Raw genomic sequence first — 22,254 nt, 5'->3', positions numbered from 1 at the left:
TCTGTGCTTTGCCATTTTCATTTTCCTTTTGTGCTCGAAAGCCCCAAAGCTTTTTGGTTGTTTTTTTAAAATCTCAATGGAAGTTTTGGAAAGCTGAGCAGCTGCAGCGCTTTCTCTCGGGTTGTTGTGCCAGGCAGTGTAGGTGGTGCCCGGGGCAAGGGTGAGAAAGTGGCACCCCACTTGGAAGAGGGTGGGCTCTCGGCAGCCACTGCCCAGGGGCCACACCCACGGTGTTTCCCCCCCACCCCTGTGAAAGATTGACTACCTCAATCTGCTCTGGTTGCACTTTGAAAAAGGTATTTGCAGCTGCTTCCTGTTGCCAGAATCTCTTTTCTCTTCTGAGATTTCTGGGGGTGCTGCTTATAACTTCCAATCATTCTAGCAGTTCTCTAAATTTAGTTAAAGTTTTTATTGACTCCCTGTTTCTGCATTTTTGTGATGTTCATTGTAAATTACTTTGATAAACTTGCATAATAGGCAGTATGTTAATTCATTAGTACAGGCATCCCCAAACTTTGGCCCTCCAGATGTTTTGGACTACAATTCCCATCTTCCCCAACCACTGGACCTGTTAGCTAGGGATCATGGGAATTGTAGGCCAAAACATCTGGAGGGCTGCAGTTTGGGGATGCCTGCATTAGAATCTTGAAATGATTAAGACTAGAAACTTGATTTTAAATTTTTTTTAAATGAAAGCTGAGATTTACAGGAAGCTGAATTCTGCACTCGCTGCCATATTTTACTCTTTCTTTCTCTGTTTCCACCCATCGCTGGCCACAGAATCACAGCTTCAACATAGTCTTTGGTACAATAGCCTTGGATTGGCCAGGTCTGCAATCCAAGCCTGTCCTTTTAGCCCTTGCCTGGTCCTGCAAAGTGGTGCCTTCTGGTCTGCTGCCCTTCATGCTCCACCAGGAATCCTGTCTCCATCTGCACCCCCAGCAGGCATAGGAGACCCTCGGCTGAGGAGGCACCCACACTGCAGGTCTGAATTCAGGCCTAACTGCCCCTGACCCCCTGACCTTACCCTGGACTGCTTATTACAATTCAGGGATGTTAGTCATTAGTCATTTTAGGCGCTTTTTATTTATTTTTGCTTTCTTTCTTACACACTGCCCTGTGGAAATGCATTGACTCATCCACTCAAGCACACTTTCCAATTCCCTGAGACACCCCAATAAGTACTTGCACTGCTATTTTTCAGGAAAAAGAGGTGCCAGAACTCACCATGAATGCCTCCTTTGCTCTCTTATAATGGCAATGGCGCCCACCTGAGAGGGGCCAGAACTGAGTTGGGATGTGTTCTGGCTGATAAAAAGCCCCATTTGCCCATCACTTTTCTTGACCAGCCCCTACAGATGCCATTGCTGCAACCTTTTGTTTTGTTATTTTGCAGTGCAACAGAGCGCGTGATTTTTGTATTTCTTAAGCAGATCATCAAAGCACGTTGCAAATCTCTCTTCTCTCATTGCCCATCGGGCATCAAGTTACTTACATCATTTGCTTGCTGCTTTGCTTTCCAGGAATATATCTTGCAACAGCGTGACACCCACTCTTGGAATCAAGAAGCATACTGAGAGTGGCTATATATTTGTTCCACTCCCCCCACTCCATTTTCCATTCAAACACTCATTGTGTGTGTATGTGTGTGTGTGGGGGGGGGAGGGATTCCCAAATTTATTTTCCCTTCAGCAACTTAGGAACCTTTATACTCATATACCCTTCACTCATCCTGCTGCCTGCCCTTCTCAGATACTTTTGCCTGGCTTGAATATGCCATTGAAGTGTGATGCTTCCCTGATGCAGGATGGAGAGGTGTGTGTACCGTGTTTCTCATATTTTAAGGCATCCCTAAAAAATAAGGCATGGCAGGATTTTCCAGACCTGGCGAAATATAAGGCATACCCTGAAAATAAGAGATGCTGGTACGGTATGGCAGGGCACGCCGCGCCAAGTCCCGACCCAGCGGGACCCAGCAAGGGCAGCAGTGCGCGCTTTGCCGAGCCCCGACTGAGCGGGAGCTGGCAAAGGCAGCAGCCCGCCGCCGGCTTGGAGCTCGAGCCGGCAAAGGCAGCAGCGGTGCTTTGCCGAGCTCCACCGAATCGGGTGAGAATTGCGTTCGTACCCCTGCCTTGCAGCCTCCGACCCTTCACCCAGGGCGTTCACACGTGCATCCCCACCCCCGACCCGCGTCCTCGTCTACCGGTACCTAAAAGCTGCGCACGCGGCATTCCAGCACAAAGCCGCCAGCCAGCGTCGGAAGAGGAGAAGGAGGTGCCGCCGAGAAACCCAGAAAGGGGAGGCGCAGCGGGAAGGAGGAGGAGACCGGCGGGGAGGGATCCGGAAAGTTGCGAGCGACTTCCTGCTCCCCCCCCCCCAACGGAGCGAAAACCAGCAAAGGCAGCAGCCCGCCGCTGGCTTGGAGCTCGGCAAAACGCCACTGCTGCCTTTGCCGGCTCGAGCTCCAAGCCGGCGGTGGGCTGCTGCCTTTGCCAGCTCCCGCTCAGTCGGGGCTCGGCAAAAAATAAGACGCCCCCGAAAATAAGCCATAGGCTTATTTTCTTGAGTAAAAAAAAATATAAGACATGACTTATAATATGAGAAACACGGTATGTAGAAAGTTCTTACTTCTGTATGGCTTGAAAGGCAAGGATCGCATCCGTTGCTCCACTCACTTTTGCCTCTGGTCATGCTCACTATCGGGACATGCCCCCCCCCCGCAAGGTTTTTCATGAAGGAATGTGGCCCCTGATTTGTATTAAGCCTCTGGGTGAGGTTGTTTGGGATTCAGGAGTGAGGTGCTGCCTGGGTTTGCAGATGACACTTCTATTTTCTGCATGTCACCTGAGGTCAAGGATGGTACTGCTGGATGAGGGCCAATGAAGTGAAATGGAATTCTGACAAGACAGGTCTGCAGAACTGGTAACAACTTGTGCAGAGCATGCAGTCCCCTCGAGGGAGCAGTTTAGCAGCTTGGTAAAAGGTAAAGGTAAAGGGACCCCTGACCATTAGGTCCAGTCGTGACCGACTCTGGGGTTGCGCGCTCATCTCGCATTATTGGCCGAGGGAGCCGGCGTATAGCTTCCAGGTCATGTGGCCAGCATGACAAAGCCGCTTCTGGCAAACCAGAGCAGCACACGGAAACGCCGTTTACCTTCCCGCTGTAGCGGTTCCTATTTATCTACTTGCATTTTGACGTGCTTTTGAACTGCTAGGATGGCAGGAGCTGGGACCAAGCAACGGGAGCTCACCCCGTCACAGGGATTCGAACCGCCGACCTTCTGATCAGCAAGCCCTAGGCTCAGTGGTTTAACCCACAGAGCCACCTGGAGAGACACGTAAATCCAGGGTTCTCACTAGAGGACCAGGTGGCCTTGGTGGCACCAAGTGCCTTTCACAAGTTTTAGCTTTTTGTGTGTGTGTGCTTTGTTGTTGGCATCTGTCTGTTTTGAGTGACAACGGAGTGCACCTCTGGGGGTGCAGTAAAAGTGCTGTGTTAGCAGCACTGAATTGACCTTCCCAGGGTGCTAGTAGCCTGGGCAGTGCATATGGAAGTCCTGGGCTGCCCAGATGACAAGACGGCCTCGCTGATGTGCTCCAAAGGAAAAGCACTCTGGCTGTGTTACTGCATTATACCTGGCAGCTGCCTTTGACTTATGGTCTGGCAGCTTCCATTAGTACAGAATGCAGCTTTCAGAATTCTGACAGGTGCTGCCTGATGGACACACATTAAGCAGCTTCCAGATGAACTGCATTAAGCTGCTTGTACCTGCCTTTTAAAGCCCCCAAATGCTTGGGACTAAAATACCTGAATCTGCTCTACTGAGTCTACTGCCTAGGCTGACTGGTAGTGGATGTCCAGGGCTTTAGGCAGGAGTGATTCCTAGTTGGGGATGCCAAGGCTTGAGCCTGAGACTTTCTGCAGGCAAGGCAGATGCTCCTCCACAGAGCTTTGTCTCCCACCATAGCAACCTGCCTGAATCTTCCACCGAGGCCTTTTTCTATGTTTCTCACCTACAAAGGAGATGGCTCTATTGGCAGGGGCTCCCCAGTTGTGAACATATGCCACAAATAAGTCCAATTGACACCAGTGCTGCAATCCTTTAGCTGCAAAGGGAATTAAAAAATACAGTATATTCCTGCGTATAAGACTATTTTTTAACCCAGGAAAATCTTCTCAAAAGTTGGGGGTCGTCTTATACGCCGGGTTGTATTTCTTATACGGCGAGTATATCCCAAACTCTCTATTTTAACTGGAAAAGTTGGGGGTCGTCTTAAACGCCCAGTCGTCTTATACGCTGGAATATACGGTAATAATTACCCAGGTTTCTGAATTTGTGCAAATATCAGTCAGTTCTTACGAATTCCAGTACACTGTGTTTATCTCTCTACTGTTTGTTCTGCTGGTATGCTGTCTAGAAATCTAAACAGGATGATGGAGCTCAAAGCCATCTCTGGCTGCTGCTTTCTAGGCTGTGCTGTTTTTGTTCCTAGATGGATGTCCTGGAGGTGCAGCTTGAAAAATGCATGTGGTTGGAACAGAGCCAGCTGGCCAAGAAATCAGAGACAACTACCTCTCTAAACTCCGAGTTTAGCTCATTGCCTTCTAATCTTAGGCCATGGAGCACCTCAGCTGTTTAGAACAACTGAGGGTCTTCTCTTATTTGAGTCTTAAGCCTTATTGTAACAGAAAGCATGGATTTGTGGTTGAATACTTGTTGGTGATCCCAGGGATCGAACCTGGGACTCTGTGCATGCAAAGCAGGTGCTCTGCCACTGAACTATGGCTTCTCCCTAGGAAACCCTTTATGGCTTAAAAAAAATTTTTTTGCTTGATTTCACCTCTTCTTTCCCCTGCCCCACCTCTGCTAGAGCTGAGTTGGACCACAAGGGGAGAAAGTGCCCTCTCAGAGAGATTGGGGCAGCTGTTTGGGAAGAGTTTGAATCTAGCCTCTTGAAGGCAACATCCCTGTCACATGATGAATTGGTAGGGAAACGTTTCCTGGGAGTGTGGCTTTGTGGCAATAGATGGGTGGCAATCCTGCATTTCAAAGTCGACTGGATTGGAACTGTGGAGCAAAGGAAGAGCAGTCTGAAATTGTCTGTTGAGCCTGAGATTTCCATAATGGGCTGTGCTGGGGGTGGTCAGGCGCAGCAGGGCAGTGAGAAGAGAAATTGAAATTATGCAGCTGTGGCTTGGCTTCATCCAGAGGCTACTTCCAGTTCTCTCACTGGGAAAGAGCTGTGTGTGTGTGTGTGTGTGTGTGTGAGAGAGAGAGAGAGAGAGAGAGAGAGAGAGAGAGAGAACATGTATGTATGTATGTATGTATGTATGTATGTATGTATGTATGTGAATGGTGAATGTTATGCTGCTGTTCTGTGATTCTCTAGCACCTAGTGGCAGTCTCTCCACCCCCTTCTTGGTCCTCAACCAACATTTGCCCTTGTTCATTTCTTTCTTGGCCCTTGACTGGAATGGTTATCTCCCCATGCCACCCACACCTTTGCCTCCTTCGCAATGTTCTCCCTGGCTAGATGGCAAGCTGCTGGGGGCGGGGGCAGGGGGTGGGTAGGATGGAGGAGGCTGCTTCAAGAAGAGCTTGAGAGGGAAGCGGCGGAGAAGGGTTTATTTAAGCTGAAGAAATCCCGTGCGAAAGAACAATCATGCACCACAAAAGAGCGCCTTGCTACAGTGTGTGAAGGAGAGATAACAACTTCCGCCAGGCATTACAATTGGCACTGGGCAATGCTACCCAAGATAAAACACTGAATCCCCTTCAGTCTACACAGCCCGTTCTCCCCAGCACAGACTGTCAAGATACATCCTCAAAAGGCCAGTGTTCTTTCTGGCTGTAGAGCCAGGCTTTCAGCTTGCCCATTAGGGATTTTCTTTTTAATTAAGCCGATTAACTGTCTGGCTTATAAATGATGGATCTGTTTTATTAACTGGGTGCAACTAAACATCTTGGTATCTTGGAACAGCTGTTCTGTTGAGGTTACTTAATGACGGGAATGCTGCTTTGACGCAGGATTTAATGGGCTGCTCGTCTGATCCTAGTTCTCTGCTCAGTAGCACATTGCGGCTTAATGCCCACCAAGGCTTCTGGACCCTTCTATTTTTATTTATAAAAAAAACAGTGGGCTTTTTTAAAGGGGGGGATTTTTAAGGATTGTCTGGTGGTGGTGAGTTTTTCTGCTTTTTTGTGTGTGTCATTTGTTTATTTGGTTTGGGGTTTATGTAGGTATTTTGTCTGGATTCTGAGCATCACCAGCTTTTCCCATGTGAACTGAGTGTTTTGTGGTACCCATGGCAGATTTCCAAGTATGCTCCTGGGCTCAAAAAGGTTGGAGCCCCCTGCACTGTGGCCTTGATTGTACACTTAATCGGGATGTGTGTAGAAAAGCAACATGGAGGCAACCCTAGGAAATGAAATGAAAGCTTTGGTTGCTGTTGAGTTGCTAAAAGAGGAGGATGTATGGTTGTGAGTGGTACCTGGATGGGAAGCGGTTTGCAAAGGGAACATCGTGCCAAGGCCATTTCAGTGTGCACACATCCAAACTGATGCATGTTCTGGTCTGTACAACAGCATGAGTTTCCCTAAAGCAAGTTGCATCCTCCTGGCATCTCCACAAAGCTCTCTGCAAAGAGAGCTGCCCATATGACACATGCACAGTAAAGAGTTTTGCATACCCTGTGTTAAGTCCAACCCATAGATGAAGCAAGCCGAAGCCTTGAGCACTGTGTGTCATGGACCATGTGGAACAAACCTGTCAGACTATTGCACTTTGTGGATGCTGGCAGGACTTGCCCCATGATAACAGGCTCACAAGTAACTTCCCACTCACCCTCAACCACCTCTCTGTCTGATTCAGTCTACCCTGTTTCTCATATTTTAAGACATACCCATAAAATAAGCCATAGCAGGATTTTTAAGCATTCAAGGAATATAAGCCATACCCGAAAATAAGACATAGTGATAGGCGCAGCAGCAATGCTGGCCGTGGCAGGAGGAGGAGGGTAAAAATAAGACATCCCTTGAAAATAAGCCATAGTGTGTTTTTTTGAGGAAAAAATAAATATAAGACATGTCTTATAATATGAGAAACACGGTATGTGCCCTTGACCTATGTGCCCTTGGCCTGGCAAACAAAACACCAAATTAAGCTTCCAGCTATAGCTTTTAAAAAGCCATTTCCTTGCTTCTGACCCTTTTGCTGTGAGTTGGGTAAGACCTGCCCTGTGCCTGGCTCATTTCCACCTGCCCTGGGAGGGTGGGGTGCCTTGCTGGCTGCAACATTGAAGGCTGTTCCAGCTGGTGAAGATAGCTAGAATGTTTCCGATCCACCCAGGGAAATGTTTACGTTTCCGTTAGCTTGCTAATGTGGATATAATGTGGTATTTACGAAATGAGTTTACTGTATTGCATTTATGATTATGTTTTAGTTGTGCCTTGATGGTGATGTGGTCTTGATTATTTGTCTGCTGTTCTCATTTTGAAAAAGCAGCACATCATAAACTTGAAAAGGAAGCTAGCCTGCATTGTTCAGATAAGGACTGGTGCTCGGTGGTTCTTGGTAGTTACGAGCCACGGCAGCTGTGTTCTGCCTCCCTAGGTGGACTTTTCTCCCTTCTGAGTACCAGCTGATGGGGATCACAAACAGGAAGGGTGTTGCTGTAGTCATGTCCTGCTTGTAGGCTTCTTCTAGGCATCTGGTTGGCCATGGTGGGAGCATAGAATCATAGAGTTGGAAGAGACCACAAGGGCCATCCAGTCCAACCCCCTGCCAAGCAGGAAACACCATCAAAGCATTCCTGACATATGCCTGTCAAGCCTCTGCTTAAAGACCTCCAAAGAAGGAGACTGGATGCTGGATTGGATGGGCCTTGGGTCAGATCCAGCAGGGCTCCTCTACTCTCATGTGTTTGATGGGGCAAAGTAAAATGGGTGCAGTCAGGGAAAGTGCTTTAGTCACAATGTGTACACAGAACCTATAGTGATGATTTCCTTTCCAGAGATCCCTGATATGTATATACACCCTGATATTTATCCTTCTGTATCAATCTCTCTCTGTGTATTTTCTCTCACTACTTAGTGGTCTCTTTACAGGCATTTCACTATTTAATCAGTATTTATTTAGGGGCCATGTGCTCAATGATAGATGCAATGAGAGATTTATTAGTGCTTCTGTTCCCTGACCCAAGTGAGGCTCCAAGGGTGGCAGTAGTAGGATAAGAACATAAGGAAACCCTTGCTGGACCAGGACAAAGGCCCATCTAGTGCAGTAATCTGTTCTCACAAAGCAGGACTTGAGTGCAACACCCTCTTCCCACTTGTGATTCTCAATAATAATAATAATAATAATTAATAATAATAATTTGTTATTTATACCCTGCCCATCTGGTTGGGTTATCCAGCTTGATTATAAAAAGGAAAACAGATCTAATGGGACTAGGAGAAGGAGTGCAGTGCCTCCCACATACCTGCCAGCTGAGGATATTTTGAGGGAAGAGACAGAATATTATAAGTGAGGCATCTAAACTCATTTAGCTCATTTTGGAATGGTGGGGGGCAGAAAGAGAGAGGACCATTTCGTTTCCCTCACCATCTTTTCAAAGCAGAAGGCAAAGCTTGAAGAGAAGGAGCAGAGGGAATGACAACTGGAACACATTTTGTAACAGCATTGTCAATTTTGCATTTCAAAAAAAAGAAGAAGACGCCACCCTGGCATTTGTAAATGTTGTTGCTGATAATTTTAGACAATATTTAATTATCCAATTAACTTTAAATATGTACCCTGCCTATCTAGAGTAACAAGAAGAAGAGGGGGGGGAAGGTAACATTTTAAAAATTAAGTTTATTTCGGCTTCTGTTGTGTGCTTCCTCAGGGATGAGAGCTGGTTATACAGAAACTTGGCAATTTTGCAATTAAAAGCAGCGGCAGGGGAGTGGGGTGAATCTCTGTCTTGACAGACTTCATTATTTATGTCACAGCTGGGTACCTTGTGGGGCAAAGTGGGGAAGAGAGCAGCAGAAAGAGCAAGAGAGAAGAAAGAGGGTGTCCTTGCCTACCTTTGGCTCTGGCCCCACTCAGCTTTGGCTCCAACTCTGCCCACTGCTGGGCGCCCAGCTCATCACAGGGCAAATAAAAAAGCTTGTCTCTCCCTGATTTAAATAATCTGTAATGAGGGAAGGTGGGAGAGTTTGGTTGTTGCAGTCCTGAAGCCAGCCACCATGTCACCTTGACCTTGCCCCTTGCTGTCTATTCTTCCTCCCCTCCTGTATATATGTCGTATCCAGTGCTGAGCAAATGGGGCTCCACTCATGCAATAGGACTTTCCCTTCCTCTCCTCTCTCCCAGATTTTGAATGGGGGGGGCTGGAGGAGGGGAAGTTCCATTGCACAAGGGGAAGTCCATTGTGCACCTGGATTGATAGTGATGGATACAAATCTATTGTCCAGAGGTATTACTCAGTTTGCGTGTATGGCCCCTTTTAAACCACTGGCCTGTTTGCAGAGCATTGAGTTAATGTTTCTTTCTTTGCCCACCACCTAGGTCAGGCATCCCCAAACTTCGGCCCTCCAGATGTTTTGGACTACAATTCCCACCTTCCCCAACCACTGGTTCTGTTAGCTAGGGATCATGGGAGTTGTAGGCCAAAACATCTGGAGGGCCGCAGTTTGGGGATGCCTGACCTAGGTGAAGTGGTTAATGTCCAGGAAGAAATGTGTCAGGAATGCTCAAGGGTTCAAACTTCCATCCTGCTCTTAATCCTGGCCATATGCTTAGGCAGGCTGCAGTTATTCATTGGTGTGCAAAATGCACGTTGCACATGTTTGCAGGGAGTCTGTGGGGCTAGCCACAGGGAGCACATTGCTCCCATGTTCTGTGCCAGAACATTTCAGGGGGGTGGCTGCATTAGTTTTTTTGCACTGAATGCACACCCACGAAGATTCTTGCAGCACTTAAAAGATTAACAGATTTATTGTAGCAGAAGCTCTCATGGACTGGAGCCCACGACATCAGATGCACGAAATGTTATCCACAGTTGATTGATGATAGATGATATATAGATAGACAAAATACAGAAAAAATAACTGTAAATTGCTTGTGGGTATATCTGTCTACATATATATTCATTCTCAGTCAAACTCACATGTATGTATTGAGTTCCATGAGAGAAGAAAGGTGGGATATGAATGTAATAAAATAAAGAATATGCATTACACAGATATGTGGATATACAGAAAACCTGCCAACTGAGGCTAACACATCATGCATCTGATGACAGCTCTTTGGAATTAATGTTCAGACAATACTGATCATTGGGCTGCTGTCAGGGCAAATCATATTTTAATTGGTGGTTGTAAATATGTTGTGTTGTATTTTTATTTTTCCTTTTAATGTCCCCCCCCCCCCCCGTATTTTGTAATTGAAATTTTTGAATGTTGCAAGCTGCCTTGAATCCCAGTTTGGGAGAAAGGTGGGATACAAGTATAATAAAGAAATAAGTAGCCTTCATTCAATGAAAACTTGTGCCACAATAAATCTGCTAGCCTTCAAATGCTGCCTCCTCCACTCCATATCTCTTCCTGCTCTCACGTATCTGCAGTTGAGGCCCGGCTCCTTGTAAAGTCAAGGTGGAGATGCAGGGCTTTTTAGGGTGGTTCTTTCCGACTAGGTGAATTTATATTTATATTCTGTTTTTTGGATATGATTGTTTTGCCATTGGGAAGCATTCTCTTTCTCTCTCTTGAACTATGATAGTGTTTCATTGGTCCTACAGCTCCATTGGCATTTTTAGTTAAGAAATGTACATTTGAAATGGAGTGAATGAAAACACCAGTCTTGCAGATAAGTTCAGCGTTATGGAACACTGATGGCCCCAAAGTAAGGAAAATCCACCCTCGTTTCCTGTTTACAAAAGTGTCTTTTTTCATCACCTGGAGAAGGCTTTTTACTCAGAACAAGTGATCAAGTATAAGCCTAGAATAAATGCCATATAACCTTCATGCGGCACATATACAGACAGAGCTATGGACACAGATTGCAGAAATCTGTAGCGTATGATCACTAACAGCAGGACAGGAAAGGGATCCTGGGCCCTTTACCTTCATGCTGCCTTTCCACTGCCAATACTTCTGCAGATTGCTTTTCACCCACAATGTTGGGGAAACTGTTCAGAGGAAAAGATTGCCGTGCTGAGTTTCTCTTTCTTGATTCTCTTTCTTGATTCTATTGCTTTGAACAACATTGCTGCTAATTTAGTTTTTATAGATAATTTAGTTTTTATAGATAAAGGAGTGTTCTTTTTAAAAATGATTTTTTTATGTTTTAGCTGCCTTGGAGATTTTTAGTCATAAGGTGAATTACAAATATTTTAATAAAAATAAATTAGAAAGTGAGGAGTGGGCAGGGGTCTAAGCTTTAAATCATGTGCTGTAAATCATGGCTTCCCCACTGCTGCTTCGTAATGGTTTGGGAGATGACTTGGATGTCCAGACTTGGTCTCCTCCTAAATGCATATCTTGCCCCCTTGTCAATTATAATTTGGGCTGTGTTTATACATGACGCTTAAGAGAGGAGAATGTGGCACTCAGGAAACACAAACAGCTAGAAAAGCTGGATTCTGTGACTTGTATGAGGCATAAATTGTATCAGGCAAAATGGGCACAATTTCTCCCCACCCCCATGGGGCATGTAAAATATGTGCAATTGTGCATGCCTTTGCATACTATCTATCCCAGAAGCACAAAAAGCAGAAGCACAACTTACTTGCTTTTCTTTGTAATGTGAAAAGCAGCCTTTGGGATTCCAGCAGACATTTCCCACCTGGTTCTTCTAAACTTAATGGGAGAGTGAGAGCAAGAGAGAGAGAGAACTAGCTAATGTCATCTGAATACTGAATTCAATGCCAAGGATGAATTTCTGTGAGCATGGAAACACAGAATAAACACACTCCTGCCTATGTGCAGTGAAGTCCTCTAGTCTTAACAATGCTCCATGTTTTCCTCCAAGTAGATCCTAAACTCTCTAGTTCTGCCTCAGATCCTTGCTGGTTCCTAGGCTTCAGTGCAGGCCCAGCGCCTTGGATTTGTACACCTGGAGGCTCTGGGGCTCTGTGTGAATGCAGAATAGGGTAGAAACCAGAGCCAGGAAAGAACATGTGGCTTAATGATAAGCAGCAGGCTTCAGTAAGACTGAGAAAGTAGTGTTCCATCACTCTGTGTGCACTGTGCGGGAGTGCATATGCCCTGTGGGTCCTCATAGAATGTGAGCCTAGATTGGCAGGGAAAGCAAATTTTCAGGCTCTCTCCTTGCTTACCTCAGCAAGCAAAAGCTGTTATGAGACATGGCGCTGGATTAGCTGAGATCTGCCCATTGAGGCTTTTTCAAGGGGCCAAGTGAAAAATGAGCTAATGCATATTCCCTGTTAGAAACATAGGAAGCTGCCGTATACGGAGTATGTACTGAGTTGGTCCATCTAGCTCAGTACTGTCTGCACTGACTAGCAGCAGCTCTGCCAGATTTCAGGCAGGGTTCTTTCCCAGCTGGGGACTGAACCTGGGATCTCCTGCACGCAACAGAGATTTATTGGGGGTTCTAACCCCACATTCCATTTGGGGGATCATAACTGAACTCAAGGTGGTTAAAAAAACCAGGGAAAACATCCTTCATGTTGCCTTTAATAAAGTAGATGGTTTTGTTCTGTGCTTTTAATCACCTTTCATGGTATTTTTTGTTTAGTTTGGGTAGTAACACGGTTATTAGCGTCAGTTAATGTGAATTGGGGGAAATTACATATTGGACAAGGAAGGAGTTGGAGATCTAAATGACTCCAACATGGTGAAAACACTAATTCAACAACATAATGGTTCTTTTATGTTCACACAGCAGTTAACTAATGAGGTGCTGACCATTTTATCTTCATCAGAACTGGGGTTGTGAGCCCCCTGTACAAACACCCTTAGCAGATGCAAACACAAAGCTGCTGCCTTGTCCTCTCACATTCTGATTTGCCCGCATCTGGCTTCCAGTGCAGAACAGCCAGACTACTTCCTGGCTGGTTTTTCAGGCTTCTCATGTAGTGGAGCACTGGGAGCTGTCCAAGGTACTGGAGAGAGCTGGTCAGTTCCCTTCCCTAACTTGTTCCACAGCAGATAGAATGCCGATGACAGTTCCAGCTTCCTTCTTCGCTGTCTTCAACCAACCAAATTATTATTTCTCCATTTATTTTACCTGTTTTAGATTTTTGTGTTTATCTTTTATTTCAAATGTGCAAAGCACATTAGAATTTGAAAACAAAATCCCAAGGGGATTGAGGGGAAACACACTACTTCCATCATGGTTTCACTCTTTGTTTAGTAGATAACTTCGGGAGGGGGGGGGTCACCTTGTAAATTATCTAATATTAATCTTTCTTCCCATGCCACACACCCTCTTTTTATTCCCTTGCTTCTGTGAGAGATAACTTTATCCAAAGCCCCACCTTCTGTTGTCTCCTGATAACCCACCTGGTCTCTCCCTATTTATTTATTTTCATTAAAAATATATATACCACTTGATTGTAGAAAAGTTTAAAGTGCTTTCCAAAAAGATCCTATCTCCATTGGCCATTTATCTGCTTGCTTAAGGAGTGTTTTCTATATGCAGCTGCCTTATGTTGTGTCCTACTGTTGGCCTATGATGCTCAGGGAAGAGGAACTGTTGCTTTCCACATGTTGTTGGACTACCACTTCCATCATACTTCAACACAGGTCAAGATGGCAGGGGTGGTGGGAGCTGGAGGGGCGCAACTTCCCTACCCCTGATCTAGCTTGTTATGGTCTAATAGCAGCTCTGCCTTATCTTTTCTATATAAGATTGGATCTTCTGCAGGCAAAGTACCGGTATATGCTCTACCACTTGACTCAGGGGACATACCTTGATCCTTGTCCCCCAGCCACTCTACTTTATCTCCAACTAGGAAAAGCCACCTCCGCCAAGCCTGTAGCAACCACTCTTGCAGTGAAACATAATTATACAGCATCGCAGCACTCCTGCTTGTTTTGTAACCTATTGAAGAAAAAGCACCCCATTATCCTCTTGGTTCCAAAGCTGTATTATTTGTCCACATACCCACAAATCCATAAATAGTGCACAACTAGCCAGTGCTCTGTGCTTTTTTGAATTAGGAATTGAAGCAGTGATGCTGTTCTGTTTCAAGTATATAGGCCATTGGCACACTGTGTGCAGCCCTTAGAAGATGACGCCTTTGCCCACGTGAACTGCCCAGTGAACTGTTTTCTGTGAGACTGAATGTTTCAGTTGCATTGTATTGGTTAATGATCAAATGGCTTTCCTTTTAGGTCCTCCTGTGTCTTGTGCAGCTTGACATGTACACATTCAAGAGCCAATGTGGTAGTGTTCAAAAAAGGGTTGTCAGTGTGTCCATGAGCACACATGTGCCTACAGAGGGCTTTCTGGACACCCACAGGGTCCCTGTCTCCCTACTTCTCCCCCTCCCCAAACTAGGTTTGAAAGAAACACACTGTTGTAGCTAACAGACCAGTTTGTAGGGTGTGCTTGGTTGTGGCGAGTTGTGTGGTTCTCACATATTCTCCCAGTATGCAGATGTGCCCGTAGGCCCCAAAAGGTTGTTGACCCTTGTGCTAGGATTTCCTACTTGGATCTGGGAGTTATGAATCCATTTGCTCATAATCCATGACTCTAGGATGATCACCATCTCTTTGATTTAGCCTACTTGGCTGGCTTGTTGTGAGGATAAGTGTTTGCGGCTCTGAGGGTCTTGGAAGAAAGGCAGGATAAAATGTAATAACATAAAATCCCAGGAGGTGGAAGCAGAAAATAGTGATGGAGCTGGGCTCTTACTTAGGAGAAAGGGCCTCAGTAATCTTGGTAAGCACTCATACTTGTGCAGGAAAAATTAAGGTGGAACCATCCGCAAGGTAATTACTATGGTTTTTCTTTTAAAGATGCAAAATGCATTTTGCAAGCCAGTGCTGTTTGCCTGCGGACAAAGTGGAGAGGGTGTCTCTCCCCCCCACCCCCGCCACAGTAAAAGAAGCTCAGTATCCATTGCCCAGATTCCTCTTTTTATAAGAGGAAGTCAACCCTGCTTTTGACATTAAATGATTATCCTTCCAAGCTTGCTAATTGCCTAATAAATCTTTTTAAAAGGGCTAATTTCTACCGAACACATTAAAGCCTTGAAAGAAATATTTTGCCCAATAAAGGATGGTGTAGAGAATTAAAAAAGCAAAGATGAATGGCCCTGGCTTGGCAGTGAGTAACATGCCATTTCAGGCTGTGCTGAGCACATTTTTTTTTTTTTTACAGTAAAAGGTCACAGCTGCTGGGGGGTGGTAATTGGGGCCATGGGGTTAAATGCATTGAGTGGCCATTAGTAGCAATCTATCATGATGAGTTACTGCTCAAAAGTAAATTGGAGAATTTGGATTGGATCCAGCTGGGATTGGAAGTGCCTGGTCTGTGGTGTCTTATTTTGGACTCCCTAAGCCTACAGTCCAGTGACTGGCACGAGACATGTTGATTCTCCAAATGAATTTTTTACATAGAAACCCCAAACTTCTTGGTTTGGTGGCCCCTTTCTTTTCCACTTCGCCTGACCTTGCTGCTCACTTGGTCAGAACTGCAGGGCTGATTTTGAGCCAGGGGCCACCATGTCCTTTAAACAGGGCGTTGCCCATAAATATGTGATGCAAGACTGCAGAACAGAGTGGATTTGAGCCCATGCAGAGTGGTTTTTCACCATTGGTGCCTAAATATTAGCAGTCTCATCTCTGCAGTTATAAGGGCTTAAACCTGAGTGGGGAAGCCTGTTTATTTAGTTATTTATTTATTGCTCCTGATTATATTATTTCATACTTTTAAAAGTCATCTGAAGTGGCCAAGAGACTCCTCCCTCAGTGGCAAAGTCAGTCACAACTGGTTACACTCTGGGGGAAGTTCAGGCTATTTGTCATTTGGTCCTATGAGACAATCAAGCATAAAGGGATGCTTGTTTCTCTTGTTTTGAGTTGTGGCATGTGAGAGAAAGAATCAGGTGCTACGCAGAGGCGATCAGAGCTGTTCAGTCACCAGTCTCATGCTCTTCTGCTGTTTCCCCTGTTGTGGGGTTCTTGGAATTCTTAGACGCCTTCTTTTTCTTCTTTTCGGGGGGGCCTTGTGGCTTGCTGAGCTCTGTAGGAGTGCCTTCAGTTCTGCATCTTGCACTTCTGATTCGTGGAGTTCAGGCTGAAAGGGTCTGCTAGTTATCCTTGGACCATTGGGCATTAAAAGCACCATGAACTTAAGCTGCACAACAAACTTTGCTTCTTTCTCATAGAGGACATGAAAAGGCTGTAGCAGCTTATGTTTAGCACATTCTGCTACCCCCATCCTTGCATTTTCATCCTCAATGCCCTGAGAGTGAATGGCATAGCGTCAAAGCATCTTTCTGCCTCACTGAAAAAGGCATAGGAAGTCTTCATTTTCAAACCCTATTGCTTGGAATGGTCCCTTTTGTAAACTGTAGTTCTCTGCCCAGCATCCTTTGCCTTTCCTTCTCCATTGCGGATGAGAACATCAAAAATGTAAACTTCATGGACCTCAATTTCTGCTTTTTCATGGTCCTTTATTTGCTAGTCTGAGGGGTTCTGAATGATAATCTTCTCCCCATGCTGCTTCAGCTGGTGTGATAGCATCCCTTCAATTGGGGTGCGGTTAAATGAGTGAGCTATCTTGTTCCAGGCATCCGTCACTTGTGAATTCTGGTTTCCAGGCTTAACCAAATGCAGAGCAGCTTCTGCACAGAGGTGAGCAGCTTTAATGACATCAGCTTTGCGACCTGGCACCGGAGTTTCCTTTGAAGCATCAATGACAAAATTATGAGCTACATTTGCTAACGAAGCCATCAACATGGACTCCCAGGTCAATTTAAACCAGGCATCCCCAAACTTCGGCCCTCCAGATGTTTTGGACTACAATTCCCATCATCCCTGACCACTGGTCCTGTTAGCTAGGGATCATGGGAGTTGTAGGCCAAAACATCTGGAGGGCCACAGTTTGGGGATGCCTGATTTAAACCAAATCACCATCTTTGAGAATGTAATCCTTGTCACGCTTGAAGGGGGAGAAGGGACAGACACAGTTATTTACCAATATACTTGTGGAGAAAGCAATACATATCTTTCTCTTTCTTAAAGAATTTGCCAGTCTCTTCCATGATCATGGCACCCCCTCACTCACATAAGCTGAGAACAGGCACTCCAGACTTAGCTGTTTCTACCATGGTCCACAAGATTTGGTTGGGGAAGCCTGTTTAACACACGGACGGCCATTGCTAGATGACTTTGCATGTGTGAATGATCAGCTATATGTTTATGTTTATAATTTTCATTAATATCCTGCCAATGAATCATTTTTTTAAAGTCAGTATTTTTTTACACTTTTCTTTTATTTGACGATTGCACAAAAATACAAAAAGCAACAAACATACCAAAAACCGACAAAAAGGAAAAAAAACCCCACATATACACCCATGTAACTTCCCTCCCCCCCCTGCACTCGACATTAAAAGTCAGTATTTTTTAAAGCCGGATAGAACTATCATATCTCCTTGCATCACTTCCTAATACATGATGCTGAACTGTGACTCCCATCATCCCTCACCATTGGCCATACTGTCTGAGGCTGATGGGAATTGGATTTGAGGGGTCACAAGACACTGGTAGTCTAGTTTCTGCACACTTTTGGACATGCCTCTGTGTCCTCCTTCAAGGACACATTCCAGGATGGGTGAAGCAGAGCCAGTGTGTGTGTGGCTGGGAGAGCCCTGAGAGCTAGACAGTAAGGCCTAGTGGGCTGTACCTGGTCCCCTGGGCTTGAGGTTCCTTACCCCTGAAGGTCTAACTGAAGATGTTGCAGAGCTGGTGCTGGTAGGCTGAGCATTCTCTCTTTCACTGCCTGGGGGGGAAGTGGTCCATCCACTTGCAGCCCTTTTTTATTCAGCAGTGTTCCCTGGTAGGCCTTTTGCACATCTGATTGGCTTGCTTTGCCCCCCTGCCGACCTGCCTGCCCCCCTCTGGCACCTGAACTGCTGAGTTCTCCCCTCCTCCCCCTGCCCCTCTCTCAAGCCTAATTTCCTCTCATGAAAGCAGCTCTTCTGGCCTCTAATTTAATACATGCTGAGCATGCACCTGCTGGGTGCCTGAGAAAAGTGCTGGGGAAATAAGCTGGAGCCTATTAAAGACATCCACTCTGTGCTCAGACTTGCCAAACTGCTACCTGGAATGCTGGAAGAATAGCAATGGCTGCAGCTGAGGACAGGCCGCACGTTGCATCTGCATTTTCGCATTAGCAAATTAATTGGACATTCCAGAAAGCAGCATGGGAGGTACTTCTGTGGGGTAGATGGAGATTCTTTCCCCTTCTCCATGGGTGAATCATAGAATCATAGAGTTGGAAGAGACCACAAGGGCCATCCAGTCCAACCCCCTGCCAAGCAGGAAACACCATCAAAGCATTCTTGACATATGCTGTCAAGCCTCTGCTTAAAGACCTCCAAAGAAGGAGACTCCACCATACTCCTTGGCAGCAAATTCCACTGTCGAACAGCTCTTACTGTCAGGAAGTTCTTCCTAATGTTTAGGTGGAATCTTCTTTCTTGTAGTTTGAATCCATTGCTCCGTGTCCGCTTCTCTGGAGCAGCAGAAAACAACCTTTCACCCTCTTCTATATGACATCCTTTTATATATTTGAACATGACTATCATATCACCCCTTAACCTTCTCTTCTCCAGGCTAAACATACCCAGCTCCCTAAGCCGTTCCTCATAAGGCATCATTTCCAGGCCTTTGACCATTTTGGTTGCCCTCCTCTGGACACGTTCCAGCTCGTCAGTATCCTTCTTGAACTGTGGTGCCCAGAACTGGACACAGTACTCCAGGGGAGGTCTGACCAGAGCAGAATACAGTGGTACTATTACTTCCCTTGATCTAGATGCTATACTCCTATTGATGCAGCCCAGAATAGCATTGGCTTTTTTAGCTGCTGCATCACACTGTTGACTCATGTCAAGTTTGTGGTCTACCAAGACTCCTAGATCCTTTTCACATGTACTGCTCTCAAGCCAGGTGTCACCCATCCTGTATTTGTGCCTTTCATTTTTTTTTTTTTTTTGCCCAAGTGTAGTACTTTACATTTCTCCCTGTTAAAATTCATCTTGTTTGCTTTGGCACAGTTGTCTAATCTGTTAAGGTCATTTTGAAGTGTCCTCTGGGGTATTAGCCACCCCTCCCAATTTGGTGTCATCTGCAAACTTGCTCAGGATGCCCTCAAGCCCATCACCCAAGTCATTGATAAAGATGTTGAATAAGACTGGGCCCAAGACAGAACCCTGTGGCACCCCACTAGTCACTTCTCTCCAGGATGAAGAGGAGCCATTGATAAGCACCCTTTGGGTTCGGTCAGCCAACCAGTTACAACTGTTCTCTGTGCTTTGATTCTGCTGTCCATTACCTCCTCCACAGTCTCCGTTTCAATGATTCCATTTTTTGTTCAGTGAAACAAGAATGCCACCCTTCATTTCACCAACTTCCACTCTTTTCTTTCAGTTGACTCATATGTCAGATGTCCCCAACCTGCAGCCCCCCAGGTGTTGCTGGACCCCAGATCCCATCATCTCTGACCATTGACTGTGTTGTCTGGGATTGATGGGAGCCCAACATTATTTCGACGGTGCCAGGTTTAGGATGGCTGCCATATGCTTTCAGATCTTGAGCTCTGACCTGGATGAGCTTTATAGACAAGATGACTCATGGATGATAAACACTTCTTCATCTGCTACTAATTCCAATTATAGGGCTGAGACCAGAACTAGATGTTAATGGCTGACATGAGGCTGTTGCCAGAAACAGATATCATGCATTGCCAATTACTTCTCCTCCTCTCTGCCAGCAATGGAAGACAATGCATGTCATAATCACATTGCAGCTTTCTGCACCCCTGCAAGGGACAACCAAGGAACATCACAGCAGAGAGTGAAAGAGGCGAATAGACTTAGGGCTGCTGCTGCTTGTAGTTCTAGCCTGAGGGTGGGACTCAACCTTGCGACAAGTAGGGTGTTCCCATGGAGAACGAGGTCCACCTGTACAACAAGACTTTCCTCTCTCTCCTCACCTTCCCACCACAAAAAGTACCTGTTCTGGATTTCTCCCAACCCTCCAGGTTAAGGGGATTGTGAGAGGGAAAGTTCCATGTATCTGTGTGAGTGCTGGGTGGGAGCATGATTTTGCCTTTGGTTTCTTTTGCGACCTTGTCCTTGATTGAAGAGGTTTGAGTTATTTCAGCCTTTCCCAACTTGGTGTCCTCCAGTTGTTGAAGGACATCTCTGATCAGTTCCAGCTAGCATGGTCAGGAATGTTGGGTGTTGTAGTCCGACCACATCTGGAGGGCACCAGGTTGGGGAAGACTGGTCTTTATCAAGATGAGGGGGATTATTGGGTTGTTTTTATGTTGTATTTTGTGTTTTTATATTTTGAACCACCCTGAGACCTGTGGGTATACAAATTTAATTACATCCTCAACTTTCCTTCTCAGTTTTGTGGAAGCCAAGGCATGCAGACTTTTAATAATTTTAGTGGAAAAGGCCAATGTTTCTGTCTGTCTATAATTATTATTATATTTATATCCCAGTTATCCTCCAATGAACTGACGGTGGTGTACATTGTTTTCCCATTCCCATTTCATCCTAACAGCAACCCTGTGAGGTAGATTAGGTTGAGAGACAGTGACTGGCCCAAGGTCACCCATTGAGTTTCATGGCTGAGTGAGGATTTGACCTCTGGCCTCCCAGCTGCCAGTTCAACACTCTAAGCACTACACCATTCTGACTCTCCTTCTGTTGGTCTATTATTGAACCAATTTTCCTGATGAGATCAGCAAAACACATTGGGAATTATATGGTAATTGACTTTGCTTAGTTTTGTTCGCTACATACTTTTCTTTTGCCATAAGGTAAAGGTAAAGGGACCCCTGACCATTAGGTCCAGTCGTGACCGACTCTGGGGTTGCGCGCTCATCTCGCATTATTGGCCGAGGGAGCCGGCGTATAGCTTCCAGGTCATGTGGCCAGCATGACAAAGCCGCTTCTGGCAAACCAGAGCAGCACATGGAAACGCCATTTACCTTCCCGCTGTAGCGGTTCCTATTTATCTACTTGCACTTTGAGGTGCTTTCGAACTGCTAGGTTGGCAGGAGCTGGGACCAAGCAACGGGAGCTCACCCCGTCACAGGGATTCGAACCGCCAACCTTCTGATCAGCAATCCCTAGGCTCAGTGGTTTAACCACAGCGCCACCTGTGGTTTTTATAGCTGTGTTTTTTATAGCTATGGCCATAAAAAAGTATGAAAGGGAGATGCATGTCTCTGTGCAGTCACAGTCCTGTGCCAAGGAGCTGGAATTGCTCTTAGCTTCTTGGCACATATCTAGGGCATGTTTAAATATTTTATTCTTGCTTTTACACTTTTTTGTTTACTGCAGCAAATAAACTCTGTTGTGACACTGATGTACCAGTCAGTGCTATTTTTCTAGAAAAAGAGGTGGTGGAACTTACCACGAACACCTCCCTTATTCTCTTAGAATGGCAATGGCACCCATCTGAAAGAAAGCCCAGGTACAAGTGTACAACGCGGTCACAGTTGCTGTGTGAACAGTGAGGCTCTCTGCATGGTGGCTTTCAGTAAGCCGGAGAACCTAAGTCTACCCCCAGAGTGCTGTAACTACTGGATTTGGCTTTTTGTGATATGTGTTGGAAGGCACCAGGATGGTGAAGGTTGGGTTAGATCACGTGTTGCATTTTTGTGTGTGTCCTCCCACCCACACTGGTGGGTGCAGGCTTTAAAAACATGTCTATTCACTTGGGTGTTCCTGGATTCTTAATGCCAGTTTTTAGCACTCTCATTACTGTAACTGATATTAATATTAATATTTTACAGCCACATGTTGTTATTTATTGTCATGTTGTTGTTTGGCTGCAAACTGCCTTGGTACTCTGAAGTGGAAAGGTGGAATAAAAAAAGTTTTTATAAATAAGTAAAAAAATTAAATCATGCAACTTCTTGCAATCAAAGGGATGGGGTAGGGAGGAGATTGGAAGCTTGATTTTAATCTACAACTCGTCAGTAATCAATCAGCAACTTTCAAGCAGTACCTTCATCAGTGATGGGAAACCTGTGGCTCTCCATATGTTA

The 22,254-nt window shown here is 45.5% G+C and overlaps 1 protein-coding gene and 1 pseudogene across 5 annotated transcripts in view; one reads left to right on the top strand and one right to left on the bottom strand.

Annotated features, from left to right (window-relative positions):
• The window catches only part of PDE1B (phosphodiesterase 1B), a 164,571-nt gene that overhangs the window by 50,396 nt on the left and 91,921 nt on the right, over positions 1-22,254 (top strand). The gene's annotated exons all lie outside the window — the stretch shown is intronic.
• Positions 16,094-17,233, bottom strand: LOC118077663 (proliferation-associated protein 2G4-like; annotated as a pseudogene).

The sequence above is a fragment of the Zootoca vivipara genome, chromosome 2 (genome assembly GCF_963506605.1).
Source record: "Zootoca vivipara chromosome 2, rZooViv1.1, whole genome shotgun sequence".
In the NCBI taxonomy this organism is placed as follows: Eukaryota; Metazoa; Chordata; class Lepidosauria; order Squamata; family Lacertidae; genus Zootoca; species Zootoca vivipara.
This window is presented reverse-complemented; position numbering and strand designations above follow the sequence as displayed.